Genomic DNA, 13,468 nt, shown 5'->3' with positions numbered 1-13,468 from the left:
GCGCTGCTCTTATTAGTTCTGGATATGGCATGAGGCATTCTAAACCCCAAGCTCCCAAATGTCAGTCATAGACCAAACTTGCAAGATAGCAGCATTGAGTCTGCTATGTTAACTTTCTCTGCAGAATTCCCCACCTTCTGCAGTGCTTACAGTCAGTCTTTTATTTCATGCATTCTGCAACACCATAAAAAACAAGCCTCAGTGTCTTCTGTGTTTCTGCTTCATAACTCTATTTATTTTTTTCTTAATTCTTATTTGACTTAACATTTGGTTTGAGATAATTGTATATTTTCTTGCTAGATGAACATTTTAAAGTATTTCATATATAATTGAACACTTTCAGTTGTTTTAATTCAAAGGGTCATTCAGCATGACCTGTCTACTGCATTGAAGAGCACAAACATTGACGTTATTTTTCATTAAAAACAAATATGATTTGCTTCATTGCATAGGCTTGTTATTTATAGTCTTAATTGCATATTGGATATGTATTAGGCAATGTCTTCAGCATCAACATTAGGCAAAAGAAGAAGTTGAGCTGAAATAAAATCACCACAGATATCTAACAAGACCTTACAAGGAGCTCTGGATCCCGATGGTCCTTCAGAGTTGTTGCAATTGTGGAAAGGGGTCTGTCCTTGATATCCCCTCATAATCCAGCACTGAATAAGGCTGCTCCAAGAAGGAAACATGACCTTGCTCAAGGTCAAGATTTTGAACTGAAGACAAGTCCAAGAGAGGGAACAAGCTCAGAACTTTGAGCTACTTCTAACTCCACTAGATGGAGGGCTTAGTTCCACAGTCCTGGGTTCCAGAGACTGCGCACATCGCTCACAAACATTCATTGTAGTCTGATGAGAAACCAACGAACTGACATTAGGAAGCTTATTTTGAAGATATTGAAATATTTCCTACTTCCTCATATATTTCCTGCAGATATTAGTATACTTAAGTTATTAAACAGAAAAAAGGTGGCTTTGTTTTATATTTTGCTGTCCAACCTTAAGAAATTGTTATTATAATTAGTTATGGACTAAATCATTGCTTTAGTCCATTTGTGCTGCAATAAAATACTACAGGTTGTATAATTTACGTAAAAAAATCAGAAATGTATTTCTCACAGTTCTAGGGGCTGGTACATTCGAGATCAAGGCACTGGCATCGGGTGAGAGCCTTCTTGCTTCATAATCTTATGGCGGAAGACAGAAAGGCAAAGAGTCAAGAGGAGGCTGAACTCGCTTCTTTATGAAGGCATTTATCCCACTACCGAAGGCGAGTTCTCATAGCCTAATCATCTCTCAAAAGCTCCTCTTCTCAAGACTGTTACAATGGTAACTAAATTTCAATGTAAGTTTTGGAGGCAATGAGCATAAAAGCATAGCAGTCATCATCGTTATCAATATTATTTTTTCCTAATTTGCAACTAAGTCTTTGAACTGGGATTATAGCTTTCCTAAGGGTTGATTGATTTAACTGTTTACTTCAAAAATTTGAAGCCAAAAAATCATTTATTATTTTATTAAAAATATCCCTGTGTTTTTTTGTACTCTATTTTGGCTAATTGAAAACTGGTTGCATTTTTGAAATAAATAGAATGTGAATGAGGATAGAAATGAATGCCTTAAATTGTTTGTCATATAGTGACTCAAGTTCTTTGCCTCTGTCTCTGTTTGGTATGTTGTAACATCAATGTCACGTAGACTGCTTGGTGCAGACACAGTCACAAACTTAAAAGAAAAAGAGCACATGAAAATTACATGTTACATTAAATGAAACAACTGGCTTTGTGATGGTCATCAGATAATCTACAATTTGAGGGTGTGTATGTTTACTGCCCCGTTTAAAACAAATGTAAACACAAATCATTCAAATTCTGGTTCACTGGCTAAAACAACTCATATGCCTTGAGAGAGAAAAAAAACAAAAAAACGAAAACTGTAGTCTCTGTTCCCTGACTTGTGTATAAGTACTCTGGACACACAGAACACCTGGGGATTTCCAATTTTATGAACTACCTTTCAGCTAATTTTGTACTTGGTCGTTTTGCTCTCAAAGCACAGGAGTGGAGGAAAATGCCCCCAGGGAAACCACCTGAGTTGGCTTTCCTGTAACTGTCTGAAAGTTCACTAATATTTCTGTACTGTCTCAGGTATTTCGGAGATCTCCATAGAAAAGCACTAGTAGTTACATTTTAAGAATCAAGAGGTAAAAGAAAGTTCTGATCATGAAATGCTGCTGATTCACGATCAGAATTTTTTGATCCTCACTCCAAGAGATTTAAGGCTCTAGGAGACAGGAGTCGAGGCCTATAGGTTGGAGATGATGACAGAGGACAAAAGGGGACAGGAGCACCAAGGACAAATTTCACCTACTTTATTATTTTAGAGAAATAGTCCTGGGGATGGCGGTTTTCAACAGGAGAGCCGAGGGATAAAAATAATAAGAAAGGGACTCCCCTTTAAGTTTGTTGAGAGAGAAAATACTTAAATAGCAGAAATTCTTCTAGAAGGACTTCATTTCTCTTCTTGCTCACTTTTACTTATATTTCCTCAAAACGTAGTTGGTTGCAACTGCTGAGATTATGCAGTGCATAGACAAGTATCTGATAATTATATAACAAAGATGCCTGTTAAACAACACAACAGCAAGAACCACAAAACACACCACGACATGGCAAATACATAGAAATTGGTAAAAATAGTCTTACCTGTTTCTAAGGATTTATTTACGTCCTTTCAAAAAAATAAATCTTCAGATTTCTTTGTGGAAGGATAAACACCTGCCTAATTTGAACTTAATGTGTTGCATGAAAGTGTTTACAAGAGTGTGTATTTCTAAGTTATTACAGTTAATCACATTTTTAAAGATTTTTGAGTGTTTAATTGAAGTTTAAAGTTTTAAGAAGTGTAAAAATAACTGAACTATGTTTAAGAACCCTGAGAATTGCAGATGAAATGTTAATAAAACATCAGAGAACAGACTGAATAAATTAATAGACACAAATGAGGCTCAGATGACAAACAAGAAAAAAGAACATTGAAGATTGAAAAGACTGGAAATAAGAACAACAATTCAAATGCTCATTGCAGGACAGTTCTTTGGACGGTCTTGGGCCAACCCAGTTCTTTCCCCCATTTTTCTTGTAATTCTCAAGGGTAACTGTAGAAGATGCTGGGAATGCAATATCCCAAGACAAGGAAGAACTGACTGGGCTAGCCTATCCTACCTCTTTGAGAACAGGATATCATAGAACACTTTGATATCCATAGAACAGGATATCATAGAACACTCCAGCATGTCATGTAACCCCTGGTTATAAAACCCAGGGTGGACTGCTTTCTGAGGCCCCTCAACAACAGGACAAGTTGTAGAATGCTCGACTCCATTCTCCCTGGGCAGCTTTCCTAAGCTGGGGTTCCAGCTTGGCATAAATCCTAGGCTTATCAAGTCCCTTGCTGCCTGTCTGCGAGTAAGACATCTGCTTCACGTAACTTGCTGTGTGCTAGTGTTCTGTCTCACTGGACTTAGTCAAGTGATAGAAATTGCAGAGCCCAAGTGCAGTGTGGGAGGTGTTTGGCCTCCTTTCCTGGGATTGATACTAATGCCCAGTAATCCTGCTTCACACTAAATAAATAGAAGTACCCAGATAATCAGCATAAACTCCTGGGGGTTAGGGGATCTTCTTCTGGAGCACTTCAGTGTGCTGTATGTTGTCCTCCTGCATCGCTTCTTGTTTCATTTCCATATGGTTTCCAAAGACAATTTCCAATAGTGTTACTATTTTCAAATACCACTAGGTTGCCAAAAATATTATACCATCAAAATCTGGTGTGCTGATGTTTTGACAGTCAGGCCTACATTTAGCAAAATGTGCTACCATCCTCTAAATTAGCAACCATTAGCATTTTCTGGAGAAACTAGATGCACTAGCTATACACTATATTATGGTCATCAGATAATCTACAGTTTGGAGATTAATCTACAGGGAGAGGGTAAAAGCTTGAGATAATTCCTGAGGTAAAAGAAGGTAAAACAGTAATAGTAATTAATAATCGAACACTGACCTTACTAAATACTCACTTTTATTATTGTTGTTATTACATTGTCACTATAATCTTGTGATCTAGGTAAATATTTCAACTTTATAGATAAAAGTTACTAAGATTGAAAAGTTAAATAGTTTTGCATAATTTTAATACTAATAAAGAAAGGGACAAAAATTCTAGCCCAGCTCTGCTTGAATTCCAACTGAGTTTTAAGGGGGAATCAAACAGATTGCCCCACATAATTCTAGGATGCTAAAGAACATATAAAAAGAAGAGTATGTGAATTTTTTTAGGCAATGATCAGAAGCTGGTTAACTTCTTCCTGTTTTCACCATTCCAGACTTGTTGGTGAAGCCTCCTTGGACATTCAGGAAGGAGTTTGCATGCCCAGACTTCATTTACCACCAGCATTCACATTGATCTGAACAGCACCTGGTATATGTAAGAGAAGTGAGAAACAGAGGAAAAGGAATGACCCCTAGACTCTGTTTTTATATTTTCTTGCATAGTAATTACCATGAATAACAATGCTTAGTCTTTCTATACAGGATGTGTGTGTGTGTGTGTGTGTGTGTGTTTATTTTTCTTATGGGGCTTTTGCAGTTCGAAATTATGTACATGCCATTTTCACAATGTGATTTGGAGATCCCACAGGGATATGATTTCACTTTTTATTGCGTTGTTTCACTATTAAGTCTTAAACAAAATGGACAACCAAATGTGAATAAATGAATGAGAGAGAGTTGATCAATTTATAAACATGAAATTATGAATGGGAACACATCAGTATTAAGTACGTCAACCAGCCCAAGATGAGAGAAAGAAAGGAAAGAACAAAGGAAGGAAGAAGAAATGGAAGGAGGAGGGAGAGAAGGAAAGAAGGAGGGAGGGAGAGAGGAAAAAGGAAGAAAAGGAAGGGAAGAGAGGACAAAAAAATAAAATGAGCCTACTCCATGCGGTCAACATTGCTGTGAAGATCTGAGATGGAGATATTTAGAAGAGCATGTTGGGAGGTATACTGAGGTTGAAATGTCACTCTGAAAATGTACTAATCCCAGTTGTTGTGGAATGGAAGCAAAATTGTAAATTTGGTTTAGCAAAAGATTCCTTTTAGCCCAAAAATATATATAAAAATAAAAAAATGGATATTGTAATTCAAAATCAGCAAAATAGCATTTGACTTTACAGGCTTCTGTTTTATTTCTAATGAAATTATTCTTCCAGACTGAGACTCTATTGTAAGCATCATTAATAACATCCCTTCCCAGAATAGTTGCAGTTGTATATAGTTTTCTTCAAAATGAACTCGTGGGGAAAAAAGGAGCTACTAAGCAATTCTTAAAAGAGTCACTAGTTGTGGGCTTCATTTTTTCACATCTATCTAAGATAAGCATACTGTTGTGTATAGATTTTCTTCAAACACACACACACACACACACACACACACACACACACTTATTACGGATCCCAGAAGCATTTTGGTTTTAACTGGAAACTTAAAAAGCAAGGGAACAATTGTTTCCTGACTCCCTTTTTCTTGTGAGTTCAGCTGTTTGAGTCACTGGTTCAAGAAGTAGCAGAGTTATTTGTGAAAATTTTAATTTGAGAGAAGAAGAAAACAAACCAGGGTCAAGTAACACATTAGCTATGTACAAATATTTATAAGTTTTCATTGTAACCCAACAGACTAGCAGCATGTCCATTTTAATGACAATTTCTATATACTGTAATTTGATTGGACAAAGCCTTAAATTAAATTCGGGCTTCAAGTTGACTCAAAATCTACATTTCAATACTGTAAAATACAGTTATAAATAAAAAAAACTTGTATAGCAAAATACTAAAATGTTTTAGTAATACATTTGACTTTAAAAAACACTATCTATATTTTTTAGTGAAGCAGAATTTGAAAGGTGTGTTTTTTAGTTATCGTGAAAACATTATTTTTAAAATGTTAGTGACATATAGAGAAATTTTGATAATACCCTACATGAGATGATGCCAAATTTTATATTATAGGAGTTCATATAATAATATTCACCCTTGCAATAGTTTAATAGAGTCAAAATGTATTGTTTCTGATGTCCCAAGCTCTGTAAATTCATGCATATCTTATGTGATTTTCTAAGCCATACATGAGAAAAGTTCTTTTTTCTTTCCTTATAAAAATGAGGCAGCTGAGACTCAAAGAGGTAAGTTACTTCCTAGAGCACTAGTGGGAAGGAAAACAAGGCTTTGGACTCAGGCAGTCTGGCTCCAGAGTCTCTGAACCACTGTGTCGGGGGGACTCCCATTGCTACGAAATGAAACTACATCCATATAGTAGGACAGTATGTTTGTAAAGAAATCAAAATATTAAATGCTTCAGCATTTTGACTAGAATTTAGAACAATAGTTGAACGTTTCATACGGCGAGTATCATTCGCATGTGCACCAGTTATTTTGTGAAGTTTCCCTTCCGTTCAACACTATAGAAAAATAATTATGAATCTTAGCTTTCTCATGGGATCTATAATCCCCATCACGCAGCCTGAGTAATTTTGCTATCCTATACCAGTTTTATTGTCAATAACAGCCTGGAGAAAAAATTTGCTTTGGCTTAGTTTTAATTTGTAAGTGTCCTAATCTCAACTGCACATACTAATTATATATCAAGCATTCTTTGCTCACCAGTGAGATATTGTTTAGATGCTTATAAACTCATATGTAACAGAAATAAGGAGGACTGAAATTGTTCCATTTGGGCTTGAGGGTGATTGGCTGTCTTGCTAAAATACATTAATGTTAGGCCATTAAATGTATGTGGGGGTTGGGGGATGCGTAGGTGCTTATGTGTGCTAAATGTCTAAAGGAAGTTATAATTTATGCATTTGAGTTCTCAAAACTAAAGGTTTCTGAGACTTAGTGTCAATAAAGTATTTGTTCTGTATTTTGGGGTCCTAATTCTCGGATGTTGAACTTGTCGAGCAATCTTGAGAGTTACATGGTGGTAATAGTAATTTTATCCTTTCTACATTTTGAGCAGTTTTAATTTAGTATCGTGCTCAATTGTCATACCATAAGCTAAAATTTAATGTTCATAGATTGCATTCCAAGTCCTATCATGAGATTATTTCCTACATGTGTAGTAGATATCATACAGGTCTCTAGAATGTGTGAGCCTTCTTTTCTTTCTTCCTTCCTTTTTTATTTTTTTCTTTCCTTTTCCTTCCTTCCTTTCTTCCTTCCTTCCCTCCTTCCTGCCTTCCTGCCTTCCTGCTTTCCTGCCTTCTTGCCTTCCTCCCTTCCTGTCTTCCTTCCTTCCTCTCTTCCTGCCTCCCTGCCTTACTGCCTTTTTCCTTTATTCTATTGTATTTCTTTTCTTTTTTCTTCAAGGGGTAAGTGTTTAGGGTACAATGTAATATGTGCTAATTGTGTTGGTTTGAATGCTGGCTCCACATGCATTAGTTGCATGAATGTTGTCATATCATTCACTCTCTGTATGCCCATGATTATCCATGATGATCATAAAGGATGTCACCCAGATGAGCTATTGTGAGAATTAATGGGAAAATACATAATAAGCAACTGGAGAAGTGCCTGGCTCTGTTATTGTTATAAATTTATTAGTAATTTATTGTTATTCTATTATCCATTTAACATGTATGAACTGAGTAGTGAATATATTCTAGCCTCTCTATTCTAATGGTGAAAATTGCTAAGGTGGGTACATGTAAGTCACAATCAATACATAGTTTGGTGGACTTGTATTTATTTATTTATTTTTAAGGCAGAGTCTCACTCTGTCACCCAGGCTGGAGTGCAGTGATGTGATCTCGGCTCACTGTAACCTCAGCCTCCTGGGTTCAATCTATTCTTCTGCCTCAGCCTCCTGAGTAGCTGGGATTACAGGCATGTGCCACCACGCCTGGCTAATTTTTTTTTTTTAGTAGAGATGGATTTTGCCATGTTGGCCAAGCTGATCTTGAACACCTGACCTCACGTGATCCACCCGCTTTGGTCTCCCAAAGTGCTAAGAGTACAGGCATGAGCTACCGTGCTCGGCCAGTTTGGTGGATTTTTTTATAGAAATGGTCACAATCTCCACACACTTTTGTGTCTCCTTCAGAATCCAAGTCCTTGAATACTTGAATAGTCTCTCCCACATTGACTCTGGGCCTCACATGTGACCAGTTTTGGCCAACAGAACAAAAGCCAAGGTGATTCAAGTAGGGACTATGAAAGTCCTTGCACATTGGAGTTTGGCTTTTCTCTTGCTGCAGTCAGTAACTCTGCCACCACCATACTGGTAACAAGTTAGATTAGCCTGCTGAGCACTTGGCCTCAACTAGCCCAATTTCTTCCATTTCCCCTGTCAACCGTATATCAGCCACCCAACATGTAAGATCATGGACACCAGCAGACTGCGGACCTATGAATGAGCCCAGTGTGCACCACAGGAAACACAGATGAGCCTTTTCAGCTAAACAGAGCCCACATTGCTACCCACAAGAACTGTGAGCACCAAGCTTCTATGTGGCTTGTTATGCAGCAGCCAATAACTGATATATGTAAGTTACTTATCTAGATTTATGTTTTTGTGAATTCATGCCGGAATGAGAGAGCCCTATCCAGGCCAAGAATTCCTTAGACTTCTGCTCATGGCATCATGATGCTTTCTCAATAGGTGAAATTCTCATCTAACTCAAAATGTCTTACCCCCTTTAATCTCTCCAGGAAACATTCCTTGAAATTATGACAGGCTGATTTCATTCACCCTACTGTAGGTTCCACGATTTCCTTTATCTTATCAAGTATACTGGGATGTTCTTTGATGGTAACTATAGCATAAAAGCTTCTTAATTGCCTTTTTTAACATGTAAATGAGAGTCCATGGGATAGGAGATTGGAGCATATATGGTAACGTTACTGCTGAACTTGGATTTTTTTGTATTTTATTACAAAAATATAATATTGATTGGAATATACAATTCAAAATTATTTTAAATGATACTTTTTATAACTTATTATGTTTCAGTTTCAAAAGTAGCATTAAAAAATCATTAGATATGTTCCTTACCTTCTCTGTATTCTTCTTTTCATTTGTTTCTTATTTTCGAAGGAAGTATGATTTTATAATAGACAGATAAAAAATCCTAGACTAAACATCTCTCTGGATATGTATTATTTAATTTAGTATATCTCTAATATACTATAAGGCAGCTCCTGTAAAGAAAGAAGACATAAAAGGAGGAGATAAGGAATGATAGACAGTATTTTAGAAAAGATATTGAGTAAGTAATGCATGAAAATGTTCTCATATGTATTTCATTTGTTTCTCACAATATCCCAATGATGTAGCCATTTTAATATGACTTTTGAGAAATGCAATAATTAGGTTGTATAGAGACTGTGTGATTGCTCATGATTCTATTGACAGAAAGTAATGGGAACAAGGTTTCAATGTCCTTGACTTCTGTCCTCTGTCATAGAGGACCCATTAAGAAGATCGCAGAGGACTGCAATTTAAAGAAAAGATAAACATCATATGCTATGGATTGTATTGTGCCAGTCCCACCCAAAATTTATGCATTAATGCCCTAAACCTCAATATAACTGTATCTAGATAATGATTTCAAAGTAAATAAGGTTAAATGAGATCATGAGTGTGACTCATAAGCTTAATCAGCCATGTCACCAGAAGCCTGGAATAAAGATGGGATTACACCAGCAGAAAACAGGCAGTTTGAACTGAAAAGTGTGGAGAAAGCAGGATGGACTGAAGGAAGGCTGTTGGACTGAGATACAAAAGGACCAGACCATAGAGCATTTATTTGACTGTGAACATGTTATTTTTCAAGAAAAGTAAAGAATGATCACAACTGTGACTCAGTGATTGTCAGGACTACCTCCTTCATTTCAAAAAGTGAGGTCATTGTCTCAGTTGCCCAAGCCAGACAGCCTCTGACTAAAGTTTCAGGGCCAGGACCATTGCCCAAGAGGATCTGAAAATGGGACTGCTACCCTAGTGGATTTGGAAGGCAAAACATGGAACAAAAGAGGATTATTCTTGAGCATTAAGATCTAATGGAATTTGCCTTGCTGGCTTCTGGATTAGCTTGACTTCTATCACTCTTTTCTTTCTTCTGACATTTCTGTTTTGGAATGAGATTGTCTTACGCTTGTGTCACTATTGCATTTTGGAAGGATGTAACTCATCTGTTTGCAAAGGCGTACAGATGGAGAGGCATTTTCCCTCAGAATTAACCACATCTTGAGTCCCATTCATATTTGATGTAGACAATATTTAGATGAGATTTTGACTTAGATTTCTGGATTGAGCTGGAATCAATGTAATTTGCACGTAATAACAGCACAAATTTTGGTTGCCCAGGGGTAGAATGTTGTGGACTGAAGTGTATGCCTCTCAAAATTATTATGTTGAAGTCCTAACTCCCAGTGTGATTGAATCTAGAGATGGGATCTTTAAGAGATAATTAAAGTTAAATGAGGTAATATGAGTGAAACCTTAATCCTATAGAACTTTGACCTTATAAAAGAGAAAGAGGCAGCTTCCCCTCATTCTTTCTACCATGTGAGCGCACAGGAGAAAGGAAACTGTCTGCAAGTCACAAACACAACCCTGATCAGAAACTGAACCTTTCTGGACCTTGATCTTTGACTTTCCACCATCTAGAACTGGGAGAAAATGAATTTCTCATGTTTAAGTACCCAGTATATGGTATTTTGTTATGACTGCCCATGTTTACCAATAAAAGTCATGTTACACAGAGAGATCTGCTTCCACTTCAGACAAATCTAATAGGCAATGAGCAAGCAGTACTTCTCCATTAATCTTTCTGCCTTCTGTGTTTCAGAAAACAGAGTATGCCACTATAAGGCTTTCTCAGGGCATATATTGCAGATATTGTGGTGCTGTTTTAATTGCTAAGAAAAACATTACTAAGACAAAGTTTAGCCATTTTACACTTAACCATTTAAGCTAAGGGATTAATCAAGGATGTATGCAAATATCCATAGGTATTAATTCAGATATTAATTTTCACTGAATCACAATTTATAGTGCCTTAAATTTGTGTAATTTAATAATGTCATATATAAATGACTAACAAATGAAGACACTACATAAAATGAAATACCATACATCTATGAAAATAGTGTTCAATAAGATTATCTATTGACAGGACCTATAACATGTTGTCACATTATAAATAGTACATACAATATCATGCATTAACAAATACGTGTTGGCTGGGCATGGTCGCTCATGCCTATAATCCCAGCACTTTGGGAGGCCGAGGTGGATTGGATCATGAGGTCAAGAGATCGAAACAATCCTGGCTGACACAGTGAAACCCCGTTTCTACTAAAAATACAAAAAATGAGCCAGGCATGGTGGTACGTGCCTGTACTCCCAGCTACTCGGGAGGCTGAGGCAGGAGAATTACTTGAACCCAGGAGGCGGAGGTTGCAGTGAGCCAAGATCGCGCCACTGCACTCCAACCTGGGCGACAGAGCAAGACGACATCTGACATCTAAAAAAAAAAAAAACAAACTCAAATTCCTCCACATTGGAGCAAGATAAAAATAAGATAAAAATAAAATAAATAAATACTCTACATAAAAATTCCATGTAGGTAGGCAGTGTTAACCTTAAGTGTGCTAAGTAAAGCACTAAATATTAGTGCTGCTTTAAATGTTTATGTATATATAAAAGAACCTAAGAGAGGGTGGAAAATATAAATAGTTGACACTTTGGGTTCAATTTTAATTAATTTAATAATTAATTTTAAATAATTTAATTTTATGTACATTTTTAATGTACAAAATGTACATACAATAACTATAAACATACCAGTAGGAGTATAATATATGATGAAATGATAAATAACTTCTAAAATTTATCATTAAAGAGTAAGAACATGATGATCAATATACATTGATAAAATGAGTTTTCTTCTAATTTATCACCTTGAAATAAAAATATTAATCAATCTTCCCACAGCTTCTCTTTGTTTCTTTGCTTGTATTTATAAAATAGGAGGCGGTAAACTAGAAGATGAAGCAAACAATAATGAAAACAGGAGTTGAGGGTGGTTGTACACCTCTGAATTGTGGCACCAAGTACACACAAATAACAGCCTGAAATGCTCACAACCTTGGATGTTTGTGTTTGTTTATGAACTATATAGGGTGCTTATTTTCTGCTTTTCATGATGGCAATAACCAATCTTTCCCCACCATATTTATGGTACTTTTCCTCCTTTGTTTTTAAAAGCATATTTTATGCTTGGCAGTATCTAAATGTTGTGTCTGGAATTTAAATAGGATAAACTGTACTTTAGCCTTAGCTAACTGAAGGAGGCCAAGCCCACTCCTGAATTGATGGTGATTATCTTTAGCAGAGTGAAATGGAAGGGCTCATTGATTTAATACTATTATGACTTAGGTGCTTTTCATATATCATCTTGTGACATTCTCCAAACAACCCTGTGGGGTAGGAGATATATTTCTCAGTTTCCAGGAAAGGAAAAATAGCATGGAGCAATTTTCAGCTTTGGCTTGTCTGAGCTCAAATCCCATGGTAAGTGTACTGGCCACACTAAATAACACGTATATAAGATGATATTATGGACACATTAATTGTTGAAGTAGACCTGGACAGTGTTGCACAAAGATCTCAAGTCAAGAGCTCTAAAAACATTGGCTAACAATGCAGTATATATGCCTCTTGTCTAGGTGTTGCCCAAGGGGCTTACATCATACCTGCATTAGATACAATTTTAGGTAATGAACAGACCCTTTAACTATAATCTAAAATAGTGGTAGATCTCAAATTGTGCATTATATGATAACAAAAACAATAGCTAATAAACCAGCATTTATCTGAGGTTAATAAAAACACTGGCAATGAAACAGAGTATTTCTCTTTTTCATACTTTTCATATTTCTCTTTGTTTCCTTGTAACATTGTTGCAAAAAGAAAAGCTGACTTTATTCACAGAAACATTCTTCTCAATGTAGGAAAACATATATAATCCACAAAAAGATGTATAAATGATAAAAAGTTTAGCAAGTTTCTATCATTAAAGATAAGTATTTTAAAGCCAATAGTATTTCTATATGTTAACACCTAAATAATTGGCTACTAAATATTTAAGGCCATTTACAATACTATCAAAATATAAAATTCTTAGGGATATTAGTGGCCTTTGGCAAAAAGATGTACAAGAAATCTGAGATAATTTGAAGAACACTTAAATAAATGGAGGAGCACACTGGCATATGAGTCATGGAATCAAAGCAGTTAAGACATCAATTCTCACAGATGGACATTTCGGTTGATTCCAAGTCTTTGCTATTGTGAATAGTGCCGCAATAAACATACGTGTGCATGTGTCTTTGTAGTAGAATAATTTATA

At 36.1% G+C, this 13,468-nt stretch overlaps 1 pseudogene across 1 annotated transcript in view; it reads left to right on the top strand.

Annotated features, from left to right (window-relative positions):
• Positions 1 to 8,463: 8,463 nt before the first annotated feature.
• Positions 8,464 to 13,468, top strand: part of LOC105515714 — a 20,368-nt pseudogene continuing 15,363 nt past the window's right edge. Inside the window, exon 1 of the transcript XR_001002374.1 lies at positions 8,464 to 8,596. The product of XR_001002374.1 is annotated as a phosphoglycerate mutase 1-like (transcript). The remainder of the gene's footprint in view (positions 8,597 to 13,468) is intronic.

The sequence above is a fragment of the Colobus angolensis genome, unplaced genomic scaffold (genome assembly GCF_000951035.1).
Source record: "Colobus angolensis palliatus isolate OR3802 unplaced genomic scaffold, Cang.pa_1.0 Scaffold268, whole genome shotgun sequence".
NCBI classification, from domain to species: domain Eukaryota; kingdom Metazoa; phylum Chordata; class Mammalia; order Primates; family Cercopithecidae; genus Colobus; species Colobus angolensis.
The sequence above is the reverse complement of the archived record's forward strand: the minus strand, read 5'-3'. Positions and strand labels throughout refer to the sequence as shown.